Source organism: Balaenoptera borealis (assembly GCF_965194805.1).
Source record: "Balaenoptera borealis genome assembly, chromosome: 4".
NCBI classification, from domain to species: Eukaryota; Metazoa; Chordata; class Mammalia; order Artiodactyla; family Balaenopteridae; genus Balaenoptera; species Balaenoptera borealis.
This window is the reverse complement of record NC_138861.1, coordinates 9427335-9447654: the sequence shown is the minus strand read 5'-3', so window position 1 is coordinate 9447654 and position 20320 is coordinate 9427335. Positions and strand designations below refer to the sequence as shown.

General features: G+C 43.9%; 1 protein-coding gene across 16 annotated transcripts in view; it reads left to right on the top strand.

Annotated features, from left to right (window-relative positions):
- ABCG2 (ATP binding cassette subfamily G member 2 (JR blood group)) overlaps positions 1-20320 on the top strand; it is a 164490-nt gene that overhangs the window by 102063 nt on the left and 42107 nt on the right. The gene's annotated exons all lie outside the window — the stretch shown is intronic.

Genomic DNA, 20320 nt, shown 5'->3' with positions numbered 1-20320 from the left:
TTCCCCCATTTTTTGTTACCTGTACCTTTTTTCCGTAAGTCACTAATTCCCCGTAGATCCCTCACTGGCCTTACGGAGTATCTCCTCTGTGCTGGAAGGAAGGGGATGTGTTGGACGAGTGAGAGGAGGGCTGAAGGGACCTGCGGAGCTTCCAGAGTCAAGTCTTCGCTCCCTACAGGGCATATGTCACCCTTTGATGGCCTTTGCTTACCATTGCAGCCTCATTTTCTTGACTGCCCCGTCCCCAGAGCTGAACTCTAGTATAACGGACAGCATGCATTTCCCAGCACAATCTCTTTGAATTTAATGGTGTTACTTTCCTTTACTAGGACAACTTTCTTCTCTTTTCTCTGCTTCCCGTACAACTGGTTAGTCTCCTCTCGGAGGCCACTTCTAAATCCGCCTCCCCTCCCGGGCCGTGTGCTACTCCATGACGGATGGAACTGGTCTTAATCTCTCAAGTGAATTTGAGGCTGTAGGCAAAGGAATGGGGAAGGACATTCCTGGCCGGAAGAATGTCCTGCCTTGAAACGGGATAATTATTTTTTCTGTGAGCTCCAGCTGTGTTAATATATTGAGTTCTTAGGTGGTGTTCGTTAAGATTTGTCCTTACCTTTCGTAGATTGCAGGCAGAATCTTCTGTGGTGTGTATTTTTGTTCTTTCTAATTTGTACATGTAGTTTACGAATGCTACCAGAACCTAACTTCTCTAAACAGGATGCTTAGTGACTTTCTCTTGTTAGTGCTTAGAATATCTTTATGAAGCCACCTTGCTTAATACAGGGATGTGGCATATTGTGATTTAGTCTTTCATTCAGTGGGAATAGTCAAGAACAGGGTATGAAGAGCTCCAAAGGATACAAAGATAATGGATGTTAGATCCCTGCTTTTACAGCAGCCTGTGTGGGCAGATTTTTAGCTTGCAAATGCAAGTGTGGCTTTCCGAAGTGGCAGGTTTGCAGTAAAGTCTAAAGGAGATACTTTAAAATATCATTCTTTTACTTATAATTTGGGAGATGGCTGAAGGCCAAAAGGGCGCGAGAGGAAAGTTCCTACGCTACGAGCTGGGGCTAGAAGAACATTTTAGTGCTAGTTTGTTTGGTGAGCTGTGATCCAAGTACTGGTCATACACTGTTAGAGAGATCTCTGTGACTCTTAGAGGAAAGCCCTGGAGGGTGGCTGGCAGGGTTATAGTTTATTTAAATTAATTATTTTTCTTTCATTAGCCTCCCTTTGGTGTTTGAAATTCTGAATAAAGCAGTATGAAATTCACCATGAAAATGTTATGAAATTTCTGTTATTGTTAGGGAACTGTGGACGGAAACCACCGGCCTTGGCCAAGCAGGATAACCGCTTGCCTGAGTTGTCTCACAGCAGGAGGTCCCGATAAAGAATGAGGTGTTGCCTCCAAAAACTAACTGGGAGAATCCGGGAGGGGCCAAAAGGAGGAGGGAGGAGACCATACGTCCTGCCAACCTCCCGGAAGCCTCCTCGCTGGACCCCATCTTGGCTGAGAGATGCGCGCGCCCCCAGGGAGGACCCTGAGTCAGAGTGATGGGCCAGAGACAACCCAGAAACTACCCCCATTCCCATGAAGCCTGAGACTGCGAGCCACGTGGCAGAGCAGTTCTCCTGGGGTCCCTTACCCTGCCGCTGTCCGCCTGGCACCCCTCTCTAATAAAGTCTTTTGCTTTGTCAGCATGTGTGTCTCTTTGGACAATTCATTTCCGAGTGTTAGACCAGAGCCCACTCTCGGGCCCTGGAAGGGGTCCCCCTTCCTGCAAAAACATGGTCAAAAATGTTTTGGTAAAATGTGAATTCTGTTTGGGGATCAGATTTAATTCCTTAGGGATGCACCTCATTTGTTTTTGCTTGAGGAAAGTGATTGAATTCAATTTAGCAGTTGTTCAGAAGACAGTTCTAAAATAAGTGAAGCATTGCCTTTTTTCAGCCATTGTATACTTAATCATTTTATAGATTTGTTATTCTCAACCTGAAATATAAAGCACTATCCTGTTTTTGAAATAAAAATAGTACAGTTTTGTGCTGTTTTAAAACTCAGGAATGAATTTATTTGGTAACAGCAAATAGCAAGTATATGCATCTTTTTCTTGTCTTCTTTTTTTTTGATGCAGGATGGATATGAGAGTGGGTGGGGTGACCTCACAGTGTTCAAGTATACGTATCTTTATGGGGTTATAAAATTGGTTGTTTATCAAGTAACCCAAGAATGAGGAAATACATTTTTAAGAAGTAAACAGTCTAGACCTGTGTTGTCCAGTATGGTAACTGTTAGCCACTTGTGGCTATTTAAATTTAAGTGAATAAGTTAAATGACATAAAACATTCACCAGCTACATTTCAAGTGCTGAGTAGCAATAGCCACATGTGTCCAGGGGACAGCACTATTTTATTTTCCCTGTGCATATTACTAGAGAATGTGGAAAGAAGCATAGGTACTTTTCCATCTGACCTCCAGTTATCTTGAACACAAGAGAATCACTTCCTTGGGCCTTATTTATAGCATTTTTACACATCAAGAACCAGATTACCATCTATAAAATAAGTGATTTTGTTGTGTAATTTGTGAGAATAAATGGAGTGGGTAATGTTTTTTTTTTTTTTTTTGGCGACGCCACTCAGCATGTGGGATCTTAGTTCCCCAACCAGGGCTCGAACCCGTGCCCCCTGCAGTGGAAGCACAGAGTCCTAACCACTGGACCGCCAGGGAATTCCAGGGAGTTGGTAATCTTTAACTTTGTCAAATTATGTATCTCTTGGCTGGTGCTTCCTAATCGCCACTATTGTAAACACATCCTTAGGACTCAGTCCTTGGCCTTCCTCTCTTAGCTGCAGAGGAGGGGAGGAAAAACTTGTCCTCTACTCTTTTAGGTTCCGTTTTTGGGGGCCTGCAAATTAAACCAACAAAAGACAGATTAACGAGAGAGAAAGGCAGGTTAGATTCAATCATGTGGAAAGGGAGTTCATAGAAAAATGTAACTCAAAGGAGTGGTTAGAATTTGAGCTTAAATACCATCTTCATAGAAGGAGAGGGGGAGAAGGGCACTTGTGGGAACACAAATGACTTTAGGAAAGATAACTGGGCCTTTAGGAGAATAGATGGGAAACATAATTTTTTGACAGGTCTGTTGAGGTGTGGTACAGATTTCTCTTCGTCTCAGGTGGTCAGAGTCAATTTTCCCTGGAAGGGCACTTGTGGGAACACAAATGACTTTTAGGAAAGATAACTGGGCCTTTAGGAGAATAGATGGGAAATAGATAATTTTTTGACAGGTCTGTTGAGGTATGGTACAGATTTCTCTTCGTCTCAGGTGGTCAGAGTCAATTTTCCCTGGAAGGGCACTTGTGGGAACACAAATGACTTTTAGGAAAGATAACTGGGCCTTTAGGAGAATAGATGGGAAATAGATAATTTTTTGACAGGTCTGTTGAGGTGTGGTACAGATTTCTCTTCGTCTCAGGTGGTCAGAGTCAATTTTCCCTGGAAGGGCACTTGTGGGAACACAAATGACTTTTAGGAAAGATAACTGGGCCTTTAGGAGAATAGATGGGAAATAGATAATTTTTTGACAGGTCTGTTGAGGTGTGGTACAGATTTCTCTTCGTCTCAGGTGGTCAGAGTCAATTTTCCCTGGAAGGGCACTTGTGGGAACACAAATGACTTTTAGGAAAGATAACTGGGCCTTTAGGAGAATAGATGGGAAACATAATTTTTTGACAGGTCTGTTGAGGTGTGGTACAGATTTCTCTTCGTCTCAGGTGGTCAGAGTCAATTTTCCCTGGAAGGGCACTTGTGGGAACACAAATGACTTTTAGGAAAGATAACTGGGCCTTTAGGAGAATAGATGGGAAACATAATTTTTTGACAGGTCTGTTGAGGTGTGGTACAGATTTCTCTTCGTCTCAGGTGGTCAGAGTCAATTTTCCCTGGAAGGGCACTTGTGGGAACACAAATGACTTTTAGGAAAGATAACTGGGCCTTTAGGAGAATAGATGGGAAATAGATAATTTTTTGACAGGTCTGTTGAGGTGTGGTACAGATTTCTCTTCGTCTCAGGTGGTCAGAGTCAATTTTCCCTGGAAGGGCACTTGTGGGAACACAAATGACTTTTAGGAAAGATAACTGGGCCTTTAGGAGAATAGATGGGAAATAGATAATTTTTTGACAGGTCTGTTGAGGTGTGGTACAGATTTCTCTTCGTCTCAGGTGGTCAGAGTCAATTTTCCCTGGAAGGGCACTTGTGGGAACACAAATGACTTTTAGGAAAGATAACTGGGCCTTTAGGAGAATAGATGGGAAATAGATAATTTTTTGACAGGTCTGTTGAGGTGTGGTACAGATTTCTCTTCGTCTCAGGTGGTCAGAGTCAATTTTCCCTGGAAGGGCACTTGTGGGAACACAAATGACTTTTAGGAAAGATAACTGGGCCTTTAGGAGAATAGATGGGAAACATAATTTTTTGACAGGTCTGTTGAGGTGTGGTACAGATTTCTCTTCGTCTCAGGTGGTCAGAGTCAATTTTCCCTGGAAGGGCACTTGTGGGAACACAAATGACTTTTAGGAAAGATAACTGGGCCTTTAGGAGAATAGATGGGAAACATAATTTTTTGACAGGTCTGTTGAGGTGTGGTACAGATTTCTCTTCGTCTCAGGTGGTCAGAGTCAATTTTCCCTGGAAGGGCACTTGTGGGAACACAAATGACTTTTAGGAAAGATAACTGGGCCTTTAGGAGAATAGATGGGAAATAGATAATTTTTTGATAGGTCTGTTGAGGTGTGGTACAGATTTCTCTTCGTCTCAGGTGGTCAGAGTCAATTTTCCCTGGAAGGGCACTTGTGGGAACACAAATGACTTTTAGGAAAGATAACTGGGCCTTTAGGAGAATAGATGGGAAACATAATTTTTTGACAGGTCTGTTGAGGTGTGGTACAGATTTCTCTTCGTCTCAGGTGGTCAGAGTCAATTTTCCCTGGAAGGGCACTTGTGGGAACACAAATGACTTTTAGGAAAGATAACTGGGCCTTTAGGAGAATAGATGGGAAATAGATAATTTTTTGACAGGTCTGTTGAGGTGTGGTACAGATTTCTCTTCGTCTCAGGTGGTCAGAGTCAATTTTCCCTGGAAGGGCACTTGTGGGAACACAAATGACTTTTAGGAAAGATAACTGGGCCTTTAGGAGAATAGATGGGAAACATAATTTTTTGACAGGTCTGTTGAGGTGTGGTACAGATTTCTCTTCGTCTCAGGTGGTCAGAGTCAATTTTCCCTGGAAGGGCACTTGTGGGAACACAAATGACTTTTAGGAAAGATAACTGGGCCTTTAGGAGAATAGATGGGAAACATAATTTTTTGACAGGTCTGTTGAGGTGTGGTACAGATTTCTCTTCGTCTCAGGTGGTCAGAGTCAATTTTCCCTGGAAGGGCACTTGTGGGAACACAAATGACTTTTAGGAAAGATAACTGGGCCTTTAGGAGAATAGATGGGAAACATAATTTTTTGATAGGTCTGTTGAGGTGTGGTACAGATTTCTCTTCGTCTCAGGTGGTCAGAGTCAATTTTCCCTGGAAGGGCACTTGTGGGAACACAAATGACTTTTAGGAAAGATAACTGGGCCTTTAGGAGAATAGATGGGAAATAGATAATTTTTTGACAGGTCTGTTGAGGTGTGGTACAGATTTCTCTTCGTCTCAGGTGGTCAGAGTCAATTTTCCCTGGAAGGGCACTTGTGGGAACACAAATGACTTTTAGGAAAGATAACTGGGCCTTTAGGAGAATAGATGGGAAATAGATAATTTTTTGACAGGTCTGTTGAGGTATGGTACAGATTTCTCTTCGTCTCAGGTGGTCAGAGCCAATTTTCCCTGGAAGGGCACTTGTGGGAACACAAATGACTTTTAGGAAAGATAACTGGGCCTTTAGGAGAATAGATGGGAAACATAATTTTTTGACAGGTCTGCTGAGGTGTGGTACAGATTTCTCTTCGTCTCAGGTGGTCAGAGTCAATTTTCCCTGGAAGGGCACTTGTGGGAACACAAATGACTTTTAGGAAAGATAACTGGGCCTTTAGGAGAATAGATGGGAAACAGATAATTTTTTGACAGGTCTGCTGAGGTGTGGTACAGATTTCTCTTCGTCTCAGGTGGTCAGAGTCAATTTTCCCTGGAAGGGCACTTGTGGGAACACAAATGACTTTTAGGAAAGATAACTGGGCCTTTAGGAGAATAGATGGGAAATAGATAATTTTTTGACAGGTCTGTTGAGGTATGGTACAGATTTCTCTTCGTCTCAGGTGGTCAGAGTCAATTTTCCCTGGAAGGGCACTTGTGGGAACACAAATGACTTTTAGGAAAGATAACTGGGCCTTTAGGAGAGTAGATGGGAAACATAATTTTTTGACAGGTCTGTTGAGGTGTGGTACAGATTTCTCTTCGTCTCAGGTGGTCAGAGTCAATTTTCCCTGGAAGGGCACTTGTGGGAACACAAATGACTTTTAGGAAAGATAACTGGGCCTTTAGGAGAATAGATGGGAAACATAATTTTTTGACAGGTCTGCTGAGGTGTGGTACAGATTTCTCTTCGTCTCAGGTGGTCAGAGTCAATTTTCCCTGGAAGGGCACTTGTGGGAACACAAATGACTTTTAGGAAAGATAACTGGGCCTTTAGGAGAATAGATGGGAAACAGATAATTTTTTGACAGGTCTGTTGAGGTGTGGTACAGATTTCTCTTCGTCTCAGGTGGTCAGAGTCAATTTTCCCTGGAAGGGCACTTGTGGGAACACAAATGACTTTTAGGAAAGATAACTGGGCCTTTAGGAGAATAGATGGGAAACATAATTTTTTGACAGGTCTGCTGAGGTGTGGTACAGATTTCTCTTCGTCTCAGGTGGTCAGAGTCAATTTTCCCTGGAAGGGCACTTGTGGGAACACAAATGACTTTTAGGAAAGATAACTGGGCCTTTAGGAGAATAGATGGGAAACATAATTTTTTGACAGGTCTGTTGAGGTGTGGTACAGATTTCTCTTCGTCTCAGGTGGTCAGAGTCAATTTTCCCTGGAAGGGCACTTGTGGGAACACAAATGACTTTTAGGAAAGATAACTGGGCCTTTAGGAGAGTAGATGGGAAACATAATTTTTTGACAGGTCTGTTGAGGTGTGGTACAGATTTCTCTTCGTCTCAGGTGGTCAGAGTCAATTTTCCCTGGAAGGGCACTTGTGGGAACACAAATGACTTTTAGGAAAGATAACTGGGCCTTTAGGAGAATAGATGGGAAACATAATTTTTTGACAGGTCTGCTGAGGTGTGGTACAGATTTCTCTTCGTCTCAGGTGGTCAGAGTCAATTTTCCCTGGAAGGGCACTTGTGGGAACACAAATGACTTTTAGGAAAGATAACTGGGCCTTTAGGAGAATAGATGGGAAACAGATAATTTTTTGACAGGTCTGTTGAGGTGTGGTACAGATTTCTCTTCGTCTCAGGTGGTCAGAGTCAATTTTCCCTGGAAGGGCACTTGTGGGAACACAAATGACTTTTAGGAAAGATAACTGGGCCTTTAGGAGAATAGATGGGAAATAGATAATTTTTTGACAGGTCTGTTGAGGTGTGGTACAGATTTCTCTTCGTCTCAGGTGGTCAGAGTCAATTTTCCCTGGAAGGGCACTTGTGGGAACACAAATGACTTTTAGGAAAGATAACTGGGCCTTTAGGAGAATAGATGGGAAATAGATAATTTTTTGACAGGTCTGTTGAGGTGTGGTACAGATTTCTCTTCGTCTCAGGTGGTCAGAGTCAATTTTCCCTGGAAGGGCACTTGTGGGAACACAAATGACTTTTAGGAAAGATAACTGGGCCTTTAGGAGAATAGATGGGAAATAGATAATTTTTTGACAGGTCTGTTGAGGTGTGGTACAGATTTCTCTTCGTCTCAGGTGGTCAGAGTCAATTTTCCCTGGAAGGGCACTTGTGGGAACACAAATGACTTTTAGGAAAGATAACTGGGCCTTTAGGAGAATAGATGGGAAATAGATAATTTTTTGACAGGTCTGCTGAGGTGTGGTACAGATTTCTCTTCGTCTCAGGTGGTCAGAGTCAATTTTCCCTGGAAGGGCACTTGTGGGAACACAAATGACTTTTAGGAAAGATAACTGGGCCTTTAGGAGAATAGATGGGAAACATAATTTTTTGACAGGTCTGCTGAGGTGTGGTACAGATTTCTCTTCGTCTCAGGTGGTCAGAGTCAATTTTCCCTGGAAGGGCACTTGTGGGAACACAAATGACTTTTAGGAAAGATAACTGGGCCTTTAGGAGAATAGATGGGAAACATAATTTTTTGACAGGTCTGCTGAGGTGTGGTACAGATTTCTCTTCGTCTCAGGTGGTCAGAGTCAATTTTCCCTGGAAGGGCACTTGTGGGAACACAAATGACTTTTAGGAAAGATAACTGGGCCTTTAGGAGAATAGATGGGAAACATAATTTTTTGACAGGTCTGTTGAGGTGTGGTACAGATTTCTCTTCGTCTCAGGTGGTCAGAGTCAATTTTCCCTGGAAGGGCACTTGTGGGAACACAAATGACTTTTAGGAAAGATAACTGGGCCTTTAGGAGAATAGATGGGAAACATAATTTTTTGACAGGTCTGTTGAGGTGTGGTACAGATTTCTCTTCGTCTCAGGTGGTCAGAGTCAATTTTCCCTGGAAGGGCACTTGTGGGAACACAAATGACTTTTAGGAAAGATAACTGGGCCTTTAGGAGAATAGATGGGAAACATAATTTTTTGACAGGTCTGTTGAGGTGTGGTACAGATTTCTCTTCGTCTCAGGTGGTCAGAGTCAATTTTCCCTGGAAGGGCACTTGTGGGAACACAAATGACTTTTAGGAAAGATAACTGGGCCTTTAGGAGAATAGATGGGAAATAGATAATTTTTTGACAGGTCTGTTGAGGTGTGGTACAGATTTCTCTTCGTCTCAGGTGGTCAGAGTCAATTTTCCCTGGAAGGGCACTTGTGGGAACACAAATGACTTTTAGGAAAGATAACTGGGTCTTTAGGAGAATAGATGGGAAATAGATAATTTTTTGACAGGTCTGCTGAGGTGTGGTACAGATTTCTCTTCGTCTCAGGTGGTCAGAGTCAATTTTCCCTGGAAGGGCACTTGTGGGAACACAAATGACTTTTAGGAAAGATAACTGGGCCTTTAGGAGAATAGATGGGAAACATAATTTTTTGACAGGTCTGTTGAGGTGTGGTACAGATTTCTCTTCGTCTCAGGTGGTCAGAGTCAATTTTCCCTGGAAGGGCACTTGTGGGAACACAAATGACTTTTAGGAAAGATAACTGGGCCTTTAGGAGAATAGATGGGAAACATAATTTTTTGACAGGTCTGTTGAGGTGTGGTACAGATTTCTCTTCGTCTCAGGTGGTCAGAGTCAATTTTCCCTGGAAGGGCACTTGTGGGAACACAAATGACTTTTAGGAAAGATAACTGGGCCTTTAGGAGAATAGATGGGAAACATAATTTTTTGACAGGTCTGTTGAGGTGTGGTACAGATTTCTCTTCGTCTCAGGTGGTCAGAGTCAATTTTCCCTGGAAGGGCACTTGTGGGAACACAAATGACTTTTAGGAAAGATAACTGGGCCTTTAGGAGAATAGATGGGAAACATAATTTTTTGACAGGTCTGCTGAGGTGTGGTACAGATTTCTCTTCGTCTCAGGTGGTCAGAGTCAATTTTCCCTGGAAGGGCACTTGTGGGAACACAAATGACTTTTAGGAAAGATAACTGGGCCTTTAGGAGAATAGATGGGAAACATAATTTTTTGACAGGTCTGCTGAGGTGTGGTACAGATTTCTCTTCGTCTCAGGTGGTCAGAGTCAATTTTCCCTGGAAGGGCACTTGTGGGAACACAAATGACTTTTAGGAAAGATAACTGGGTCTTTAGGAGAATAGATGGGAAATAGATAATTTTTTGACAGGTCTGCTGAGGTGTGGTACAGATTTCTCTTCGTCTCAGGTGGTCAGAGTCAATTTTCCCTGGAAGGGCACTTGTGGGAACACAAATGACTTTTAGGAAAGATAACTGGGCCTTTAGGAGAATAGATGGGAAACATAATTTTTTGACAGGTCTGTTGAGGTGTGGTACAGATTTCTCTTCGTCTCAGGTGGTCAGAGTCAATTTTCCCTGGAAGGGCACTTGTGGGAACACAAATGACTTTTAGGAAAGATAACTGGGCCTTTAAGAGAATAGATGGGAAACATAATTTTTTGACAGGTCTGTTGAGGTGTGGTACAGATTTCTCTTCGTCTCAGGTGGTCAGAGTCAATTTTCCCTGGAAGGGCACTTGTGGGAACACAAATGACTTTTAGGAAAGATAACTGGGCCTTTAGGAGAATAGATGGGAAACATAATTTTTTGACAGGTCTGTTGAGGTGTGGTACAGATTTCTCTTCGTCTCAGGTGGTCAGAGTCAATTTTCCCTGGAAGGGCACTTGTGGGAACACAAATGACTTTTAGGAAAGATAACTGGGCCTTTAGGAGAATAGATGGGAAACATAATTTTTTGACAGGTCTGCTGAGGTGTGGTACAGATTTCTCTTCGTCTCAGGTGGTCAGAGTCAATTTTCCCTGGAAGGGCACTTGTGGGAACACAAATGACTTTTAGGAAAGATAACTGGGCCTTTAGGAGAATAGATGGGAAACAGATAATTTTTTGACAGGTCTGTTGAGGTGTGGTACAGATTTCTCTTCGTCTCAGGTGGTCAGAGTCAATTTTCCCTGGAAGGGCACTTGTGGGAACACAAATGACTTTTAGGAAAGATAACTGGGCCTTTAGGAGAATAGATGGGAAACATAATTTTTTGACAAGTCTGTTGAGGTGTGGTACAGATTTCTCTTCGTCTCAGGTGGTCAGAGTCAATTTTCCCTGGAAGGGCACTTGTGGGAACACAAATGACTTTTAGGAAAGATAACTGGGCCTTTAGGAGAATAGATGGGAAATAGATAATTTTTTGACAGGTCTGTTGAGGTGTGGTACAGATTTCTCTTCGTCTCAGGTGGTCAGAGTCAATTTTCCCTGGAAGGGCACTTGTGGGAACACAAATGACTTTTAGGAAAGATAACTGGGCCTTTAGGAGAATAGATGGGAAACATAATTTTTTGACAGGTCTGTTGAGGTGTGGTACAGATTTCTCTTCGTCTCAGGTGGTCAGAGTCAATTTTCCCTGGAAGGGCACTTGTGGGAACACAAATGACTTTTAGGAAAGATAACTGGGCCTTTAGGAGAATAGATGGGAAACATAATTTTTTGACAGGTCTGCTGAGGTGTGGTACAGATTTCTCTTCGTCTCAGGTGGTCAGAGTCAATTTTCCCTGGAAGGGCACTTGTGGGAACACAAATGACTTTTAGGAAAGATAACTGGGCCTTTAGGAGAATAGATGGGAAACATAATTTTTTGACAGGTCTGCTGAGGTGTGGTACAGATTTCTCTTCGTCTCAGGTGGTCAGAGTCAATTTTCCCTGGAAGGGCACTTGTGGGAACACAAATGACTTTTAGGAAAGATAACTGGGCCTTTAGGAGAATAGATGGGAAACATAATTTTTTGACAGGTCTGTTGAGGTGTGGTACAGATTTCTCTTCGTCTCAGGTGGTCAGAGTCAATTTTCCCTGGTTGCCTCCAGGGAGAGGACTTATGACAGTTAATTTGCGTGAGGGCGTGCTCTGCGTGAGGGCGTGCTCTGCGTGAGGGCGTGCTCTGCTTCTAGGCAGATAAGGGATTTCAGGAACTCAAATGCCTTCAGCTCAAAGTAACTTTTATGCCACAGTGGTGTTTCAACAGCCACTCCCCTCTGATCCAGTTTCAGGGCCTTCATACCACTTCTGTGTATCTCTAGGTCCTCTCCTGTCAGCATCCGACCGTCCGCTGTGTCTCTGCTTGAATGTCTCAAAAGCGTATGTCCTAAACCGAGCTTCCTGATGTTGTCCTGAAATCAAAGTGAAGAAAATGTTTCCAGGAGAGAATATTCAGCTTTCGGTGTTGCTGGTGGTTTGGCTAAGAATTGATCATTAATACATTCACAATCACTTAATTAACCATACTTCCAAAGGGTGAATTTTATGGTCAGTGAATTACGTTTTAATCAGAAAAGTCATTGGATATGTCACTTTGGCAGTCACCTAATATTGTCACCAGTGGTTTTGGTGTGAGGGTGAGGTGGGATGGAAGCCTGATCGGACTGGTTTTAAGAGGGACTAGGAGGGAGAGGGTAACGGACGGACAGGAGCTGTGGGAGCTTTTTTCTTTTTTTTTGAAAGAAAAAAAAAGCGACTCCAAGGGGCTGTTAGAATTTAGGGCTTATATACCATCTTCGTAGAAGGAGAGAGGGGAGAAGGGAGAAGAATTACAGAATTTTATAATCAGTAGAGAAGGAAAAATTGATGCAGGGGAGAAAAAGTGAGGGGTGGTGGAAGATCACTGGGTAGGTGTCCTTGCGTAAGCAAGAGGGAATGAAAAGCAGAGCGTAAGTGGAAGGTTGACTTAGGTAGGAACCGTGGGAGTCCTAGGGGAGCTGTCCTCTGATAAGTAGAGGAAGTGGGCCGGAGGGATAGATGGATAAAAGATGGGAGAGTTGGGTGGGTGAGAAGACAGTGTCTTGATTCACAGTGCCGAGGTGGGGAGCATGCCTGGCTGAGATAGCAGGGAGGCACGATCCTTCCAGGAGAGAAGGCCGGGGGGCTGGGGGCCAAGCACAGCGGTCTTCTTACGGATTTTGACACTTACCGCACCTGCCAACATCCTCAACCTTACAGTTGTGTATGACAGCGTAAATCCCGTGATGCCTCTTGAAAGGCAGTTCACAGTCAATCAAATGTGGGTCTGTAGCATGTTTCAAAAATCATAGAGCAATACATTATTGACTACCGAAGACCCCCAAGAGGGCTTTGTGGTTTGTCATCCACGAGAGTCTTGTTTTTGCTTCTCAGTTTTTAACCAAAGATCTGTCTCTCCCTCGGATGTCTCACAGGCAGCTAAACCTTACCGCGTGGGAACAGAGCCCTGGAACGTCTGAGGTCCCCTCTGTCATCACCCAGGCCCATCCCTTTGTCCAAGCTTGTCTCACCTGGTTTCCTGCAGGAGCCTGCTGACCGGGCCTTGCTTCCACACTTGCCACACAGCGGCCAGAGTGGTGGGGTCTTTTTTGTCTGTTTTATAGATTTAATTAATTAATTAATTAATTAATTAATTTTTGGCTGCCTTGGGTCTTCGTTGCTGCGCGCCGGCTTTCTCTAGTTGCGGCGAGCGGGGGCTACTCTTTGTTGCGGTGCACGGGCTTCTCATTGCGGTGGCTTCTCTTATTGGCGGCGCACGGGCTTCAGTAGTTGTGGCACGTGGGCTCAGTAGCTGTGGTGCACGGGCTTAGTTGCTCCGCGGCATGTGGGATCTTCCCGGACCCGTGTCCCCTGCATTGGCAGGCGGATTCTTAACCACCGCGCCACCAGGGAAGCCCCTAGAGTGGTTTTTTAAAAACACAATTAAGATCGTGAGTCCTTCCTGCTTAAAAGGCCTCAGCGGCTTCTCGCTGACTTACAGACCTTCCACGATGGGGTCTCTTCCTCTCCGTGTGGCTGACCTCATCCTTCGTGCCGTGTTCCCCAGATCACTCTGCTGCAATGCTGCAGAGGCCTTGAGTGCCAGACTCTGGTTGTTTCCTTGGCCTGAAGACTTCAGCCACCTGACTCCAACTCTAGGGTCCTGAGCCGCCTGTGGACCTGAATATAGTGTCAACACCGGATGCTTCAGGGTGGAACTGCCAAATCAGAGACAGTGTGAAAACCCGTTGATCGATAGAGGGCTCTTTAAATGCCAGGGATAATTTATGGAAGGTACGATTCACATTTTGAGTTCCTTTCTAACAGTGTTCAAAACTATCCTGTTGCTATTTCTGACTGTTCATAAGTTTTATAGCATTCACCTGACAGTGATCTGAGACGCTTAACTCCTCGTCAGGATTGTGACATTACAGTAAATAGTTGAAGGAGGTGTATACTTCCGTAGCATGTCCCCATGGCTGTGAGGCAAAGTGTCACTCTCCACTTGCTATTATTACCTGTAGGAGAAAAGCGTAAGAGGAAGGCCCGGACTCTTGACCTGAGGCTGCTCTGGCTTCCGCCAGCAGATGCCGTATTTACAGCTGCGGACAGGTGTCTGGCTGAGAACTTTAGAACTGACCTCTGTACCTTTATTACCCGTGTGCAGTTTCCATTGTCTTAGGCACTCTGTTTATAGCAGAGTGTCAGATAAAGCGTATGGTAAAGAGTGAAATAGAGAAAAGTGGTATTTGTAATGCAGGTTATCATTCTTTTAATAGATATACTGGAGTCTATGAAAGAAGGTTGTTCAGACTTTTCAAAAAAGTAAAAATGTGGCCTCACTAGTTAGGAGGCAACAAGAAGAGAGGAAGGATGACATAGGTAGACCACCAGAAAAGAGATAGCTGGAAAGGGAGAAAGAATCTCATTATTCGGAGCCTCTCGGTCATGCGCGGAAGGACTGTTCCAGCTGGTGAAAAGATAATCAGGCCAGTTGACAGGGTAGCCTGGGTTCACGTGTGAGTTGTGAAACCATTTGGTTGCTCCTTTTATCTAAGGAGTTAAAGTCTTCGCAGCGGGTCCAGGACTCAGAAAGTGATCTAGCAGGTGCTCTGGAAGCCAGGAAGCAGCAACAAGGTAGGAAGCTGACTTTTGTTACAGGGAAATCTAGATGTGGTCATGCTAATCCGTAGGGAAAGATTAATGTTTACTTGGAGGCAGTTACTTTTCGTGACTCATCTAAACCCAGGATGCTGTATTAACTGGAGATTGAGTACTTTGAGGTTAATACGGTGCTGAGACATTGTATTTTCTTTTCTTTTTTTCTTTTTATTTTCGGCTGCGTTGCGTCTTCGTTGCAGCGCACAGGCTTTCTCTAGTTGCGGCGAGCGGGGGCTACTCTTCGTTGCGGTGCGCGGGCTTCTCACTGCGTTGGCTTCTCTTGTTGCGGAGCACGGGCTCTAGGCACCCGGGCTTCAGTAGTTATGGCGTGCGGGCTCAGTAGTTGTGGCACACGGGCTTAGTTGCTCCACGGCATGTGGGATCTTCCCGGAGCAGGGCTCGAACTGTGTCCCCTGAATTGGCAGGTGGATTCTTAACCACTGTGCCGCCAGGGAAGCCCCGAGACACTGTATTTTTAAAATTTTGTAATCATTACTGTAAGTTTTTTGTTTCATCTTAGAGTAATATATTGTTCCATATTGGTGTTAGAAATAAGTTTGTTTTTTGGTATAAGTGCTTCAGCTGAATGGTGTACCTTAGTTATGCCTGCTAATCTCTTGATTTGTGACACATGAATAACTAAGACCCTGTTGTCTTCCTGAGGAAGATTATTAGAATCCTAATGAGGAATCCAGCACCTCCCAGCAGTGCGAATCACAAACTTAAGCCCATCACAGTGAAGGCAAACTCGGTATGCACACACTTCTAAAATTGTGATTGTATTTATAAGCTTTAGCCCTCTATCTTGGATGGATGGATAGATGGATGGGCCTGGATAATCCTTCTTGGGTACTTTAGTTCCAGTTGGTGCCTTTTATTAGCAGAAAATCTCACAAAAATTTTGTATGAATGTCTGTCTTGAGCCAATGACCTATTTACATTCAAGTGGTATGTTATTAGATTCTCTTAATGAGCCTTGGGAGAGGGTTAGAAAGTATCTTCGGTGGCTGAACATCACATGGGGATGGAGGCCGGAGAAACAATTGCTTGTATCAGACTGGCATAGTTTGGCTTTTGAAGGCATGGGGGATGGCTTAAGAAGTTCATAAAGTCAAGATGTAAGGTCTCTATATTACTTGCACCTTGAGCCTTCTCTTTCACTGCTTTAAGAGAGTAGGATTTTAGCTAATTATTACCATTCATTGTGTTCACAGATTAAAACTAAGCTCTTCTAATTTCCTGGGACCAGTCTCTAAGTGGTTTCCTACTTCTGCAGTTTCCAAAATTGAATAGTGTTTTAAGTGTGATAACAGTAGAGCAGTTTGGGGGTACAGGAACAATTACAGATTATTTTGGTTTGGGGGCAGTTCTACTATGATATTCTCAGGCGTGGTTTTCTTGTATGTATCCTGCTTTGGTGTTCCTAGAGCTTCTTCAATCTGTGGCTTGATACCTTCATCAGTTTTGGAAAAGGCTTGGCCAGTATTTCTTCAAATATTGACGCTGTTCCATTTTTCTCTCTCTTCCAGGTCTCCAGTTACATGTATGCCAGACCTTTTTCTCCACATCTCGTATGCTTCTTAGCTCCTTTATGTAGTAAAAAAGCCTACTTTTTCAGTCTGGAATTTTTTGTTTTTGTTTTTGTTTTCTTTTCCATGGTGATACATGGAATTTTCATACACTCTTCAATCTGTATGTTTTCTACATACCAGCCTACCAGTTCAGTACTTCTTTCCTAATCTGTGTCTAAACTGCTAATAAACTCATCTATTGATTTTTAAAAAAAAAAATACAGATTCTGGTTCTTTGGTGGTAGTCTATCTTTTCATTTATTTTCTTAGACATATCACTCAGTTATTTTAACGCGGATGTCTGATGACTCCAATCTGCAATATCTGTGGGTCTATTTCTATTTTCTTGTTTTGGAACATTAGGTCTTATTTTCTGGCATGCTTGGTAATATTTGATTGAAAATTTGGATGATAAGAAGTTTCAGAGTGATTTAAGTTTCTTATAGCAAAGTATGAGTGGATCACTTTGATTGAGTAGAAGCTGGTCTATTTCTGGGTTGCCCATATTTCCAGATCATAGGCCTACTGGGATCTCAAAAACGTCAGGTTTTCAACTGGTAGACTCACAGCTCCAAACTTTGTCTCCCTAACACTGTGAGAGGTTACTTAAATATTTGTTCAGCTTTTGGGCCTCTAGCAGCTTCTTTCTGCCTGGTTTTCCTGAGTTTTGCCCCATGTATGTGCAATTTGCCTCGAGGGGAAAGGGCACAGAATGCTGGCTGTGCCTTCATTTTCCCTCCTTTCCAAGAATTTGGCTGCTCAAGTCCTGGCTGCTTTGCTTGCTCTCATCAGAGAGCACTCTTCAAAGAGTTGCATCTTATATTTTGTCTACTTCTACAGTTGTTCTTAGGAGAATGATTGGTTTGGACCAGCTACTCTACCATAGCCAGAGAGAAAGTTCTTCATGGATTATTTTGATTTTTAAAAATTAAAACTAGTTTTATGGAAGTTTCACATTTCAAACCTGTTTCACAAGCTGTTAAGTTCACTTTAAGGTCTTACTCTAAATCCTTTAAAGGGGCCTTTTTAAATTTGTTTAATGAAATATTTTAAACTTCATTTATAAATTTAATACTCACTTTTTGTTTTAAATTCTTTAACTGCTTAACCACTGGTTTGATTTTCTCCATCATTTTTGTACATAATTCTAAACCTTCTTAGAATGTAAATATGTCTGCTCATTAAGGAAATGATTTTGTCATTCCAAAGAAGTTCGGAGTTTATCTTCCTAGTTGATGGAAGGAGCATAGCAAACAGGGATGTAAAGTCTGGAGCTTTTTAAAAAATTTTTTTATGCGATTAATTTTATTGTAAATGTACAGGTAAATGTCCTATTAGAATTTTGGTAGGTGTTTTCATAAATGAAGAACCTTTGTCACATGAAGAATCTTTGCCATGTGAGTAATCATTCTTTCATTACATATTACATATCTATTTTATTAAATATACGTATTAAAGTATGAGTACTAAATCTGACCTTTCCTATACATTCTTCCCATTCAACAGCACGCTTCACTGTAACAGATTACACCCAAGAGCTCTCAAACAGTTCAGACATTCCTAACTTTACAATCCAGTACTGAACCTAACACACTGAGCTTAACTTGCAAAAGTGAGAGGTGGTCTGTGGCCCATGACCGGTGTCTTACCAAGTCGGCCACCCTGCACTAGGAGTCCGAGAGCTCGTCAAAGATGAGCACGGTCTGGGGCCCGGGTGGCGCGGAGCACACGCGGCCCACCAGTTGCTCCGTTTTCCTCAAGGCCTTCTCCTGGGCGACACGGAATCCTTCTGTGGCGCTGAGCTCAGGAACTCCAAACAGGCCCTGAAACCCAAAGAACAGTTCCCACCGATAACTAAAAACATGACCTGGGGGTATTCAATACAAATACTTTCCTCATAAACAAAATCTTGGTTTTCGTTGATGTTTCATATCATCATGACACCTGTCACCACAGGTATCAGTTTCACATTCCCCGCGACATTCCACATACATGACACTGAAAATGTTTTAGAATGCAATTTTTCTTCAATTTGTAATTATTTTAGAAAAAACAAAAATAGAATGATACGGGTTCAAAATCCAGCTCTGTCACTACCATAAAATCTAACACACAGAGTGGCAAGGATTAAATGATACACGTTTAAAAAAAACCATTTTAACAGTACCTGGCACACAGAAAGCATTCAACAGATGTCAGCTGTAACCACTATCAGCTGTGTGACCCTGGTCCAGTTCTCTGTCCTCCTCAGCCTAATTTCTTCATCAGGCATGAGGGGATGACAATATGTGCTGTGTCTCACAGCACGGACACAGGGACGAGGTTAGTAGATTCTCAGGACCCTGCCCGGCCCTGAGTGAGGTCCAGGGCACAGCATCAGGCACTCCACAAAGTATAAAATAGGGACGGTGAGTTGATTTCTGAGCACATATATATTTTAGGAAGATTCAGTAAACAGGCTAAACCAAGTCATAGGCTGAAACTGGCAGCAGATTTTATACCTTCCAAAAGCATTTCAACACCTTGGTAGAGATAAAAATCACTAATCTAATGGGAAGGAAGGACCATCTTCTTTTTTTTTTTTTAATTAATTAATTAATTTATTTATTTCTGGCTGTGTTGGGTCTTCGTTTCTGCGCGAGGGCTTTCTCTAGTTGCGGCGAGCGGGGGCCACTCTTCATCGCGGTGCGCGGGCCTCTCACTATCGCGGCCTCTCTTGTTGCGGAGCACAGGCTCCAGACGCGCAGGCTCAGTAGTTGTGGCTCACGGGCCCAGTTGCTCCGCGGCATGTGGGATCTTCCCAGACCAGGGCTCGAACCCGTGTGCCCTGCATCGGCAGGCGGATTCTCAACCACGGCGCCACCAGGGAAGCCCAAGACCATCTTCTTGTACCCGTTCGATCACACTTGTTATGACGCCCAGGAAGGCAGACAAAAACCACAAACACTTAGTACACATCCACGGCATGCCAGAAGTGTACCATGTACTTTACATGGGTTCTCTCATGTCAATCACACCGGCCTAGAGCACAAACTGTCAGTCTCCTTTTTTACGGATAAGGTGACGCTCTCAGAGGTTCAGCGAACGCGTCTGTGGTCCCTCGCGACCAGTGGCAAAGCCGCAGCCTGAACTAGCTGCAGGCATCCCTAAAGCGCACACGTTCTCCACGCTCGCGGACTGCAGCTGGCGCTGGAAAGTCTTGCCTCCGCGAAGGGCAGCTCCGAGGACTAGGAGCCCCGCTCTTCCCCATTTTCACCGGCTGCCCAACGCGGGGCCTGACACAGGCGGGACTCACGAATGAGGCGGATTACCAGGGCCAGACCCACTGCGTAGACAGCTTTGCATCAACAGATGCTTCACGTGTCGATTGCGGGAAATAGCAAGAGGTGAAGCGTTCCGGCCTGACAGGGCCCACTGTTTCCGGCGCTCGCCCAACAGGTCCAGGCGGCGGCGCCCACCGGGCACCAGCTGGTGCTGACCCACCGGCCCCGAGGCCTCCCGGACGCCGGGCGCCCAGCATCGCGCCGCGAGGGCCCGCGACCCCGCCTGAAGTCTGGAGCTTTATTTATTTATTTTAAACCTCTTTATTGGAGTATAATTGCTTTACAATGGTGTGTTAGTTTCTGCTGTATAACAAAGTGAATCAGCTAAACATATACATATATCCCCATATCCCCTCCTTCTTGCATCTCCCTCCCACCCTCCCTATCCCACCCCTCTAGGTGGTCACAAAGCACCGAGCTGATCTCCCTGTGCTATGCGGCTGCTTCCCACTAGCTATCTATTTTACATTTGGTAGTGTATATATGGCCGTGCCACTCTCTCACTTCGTCCCAGCTTACCCTTCCCCCTCCCCATGTCCTCAAGTCCATTCTCTAGTAGGTCTGCATCTTTATTCCCATCTTGCCCAAGTCTGGAGCTTTAAACTCAAATTAATCTCTCTTATCCCTGACTGCCTGGCCAACCCCCTTTTTGTAATAA